Raw genomic sequence first — 1,326 nt, 5'->3', positions numbered from 1 at the left:
AAGAAAGAGGTCTGAAATCATCACATCATACCTTTGCAACACTAATAGTTGGTTGCTCCATTGCTTCATGTATACAGGATCTGTCCCTATCATTAATACTATTAAACTCATCTGTAGTATGAGAAATAGGAGAAGGGAGAACAAAAAGAAGCAAGAGAAAGAAAGTGAAAATTTGCTTGTTTGTTAACATCATGCTTACACATATCTATGCAACATAGTCCACCATCAGCTAATACTAAAGCACCAGCTTAATTCTAACTGCCATTCACTGCCATCCTATTAATATATGATCACAGTGTTAAAAGGATATAGTCATTGTACATATACATGCAGTTCATAGTGTGTAGGGATTTGGAGTCTGATATCAAACATACACATCAATTTACATTTGTGAATTTGTTGGAAATTCGTACAAAATTTTTGATAAAACTATTTGTGAACATCGCAACAAATTTAGAGCCAAAAGGCTATGCGTGAATATTTCACTCATCAGAGGAAAAGATATTGTTTTTGCCTTCTTGGAGAAAATTTTTAAAATCCCTTTAAAAAGCTAAGTCGTCCAGCTAGCTAGAATTCTTGATTATCGTACAATTTCTAATATACATGTATTATGCTTCATAACAGGTTTGAGCTGATTTTAATCAAAGCCAGATACTTAAGAATTCTCACAAAAGTTGGTTAAAGACGTACAAAAAACTATTATTAATTATTACCTTAACAGCAGCAACAGTGAGTCCAGTACTAGTAGTACCCACTCCAGTAGTTAATATAGAACGAGGACTGAGACTTGAAGCAAACTTGAAAAACTGAGATTTTCCAGTGCCTAAAGAAACAAGACAAAACACAGTTCAGTAAGTGTAAGGAAGACTGACTACTGAAATAGGAAACAAGGTGGCAAACAGTTGAAGAAATAGTATTAGGAATCTTTCATAAGGACATCAATATGCATTAGAAAATGTAACAAAAATTAGGGGTAATTTTGAAGGTAATTTTTGCAAAAACAACCAAGGGCATTTTCAAAAATTGGGCTTTAAAAATGCACATAACTCAAAATTTTACAAAGAAATTAGCTCAAACACACAACAAAAGGACATTAATATGTATCAGAAAAAGTAATAAAAACTGGGGGTGATGTCGGAGCCATTTTTTGCAAAAAACCATGGGCTATAGCCTTGGGTATTTTTCAGAATTTGGCCAATTTTTTAAAATGCTCATAATTCAAAAAATTTAAGTCGGAATCAGTTCAAACTTTCTACACAGCATAAGGACATCAATATAGAAAACTGGGGGTGATTTCGAAGCCATTTTTTGCAAAAAACCATGGAC

The 1,326-nt window shown here is 33.1% G+C and overlaps 1 protein-coding gene and 1 long non-coding RNA gene across 2 annotated transcripts in view; one reads left to right on the top strand and one right to left on the bottom strand.

The window, feature by feature from the left end:
- LOC105314603 (uncharacterized) overlaps window positions 1–1,326 on the top strand; it is a 27,423-nt gene that overhangs the window by 11,729 nt on the left and 14,368 nt on the right. The window lies entirely within an intron of this gene.
- On the bottom strand, window positions 37–870 carry LOC109586888 (uncharacterized). Its single transcript, XR_002187270.1, has 3 exons — window positions 714–870; window positions 200–276; window positions 37–111 (listed from the first exon to the last, which is right to left on the bottom strand). It is a non-coding gene; the product is annotated as an uncharacterized LOC109586888 (long non-coding RNA).

The sequence above is a fragment of the Amphimedon queenslandica genome, unplaced genomic scaffold, assembly GCF_000090795.2.
Source record: "Amphimedon queenslandica unplaced genomic scaffold, v1.1 AMPQUscaffold_12754, whole genome shotgun sequence".
NCBI lineage: Eukaryota > Metazoa > Porifera > Demospongiae > Haplosclerida > Niphatidae > Amphimedon > Amphimedon queenslandica.
The sequence above is the reverse complement of the archived record's forward strand: the minus strand, read 5'-3'. Positions and strand labels throughout refer to the sequence as shown.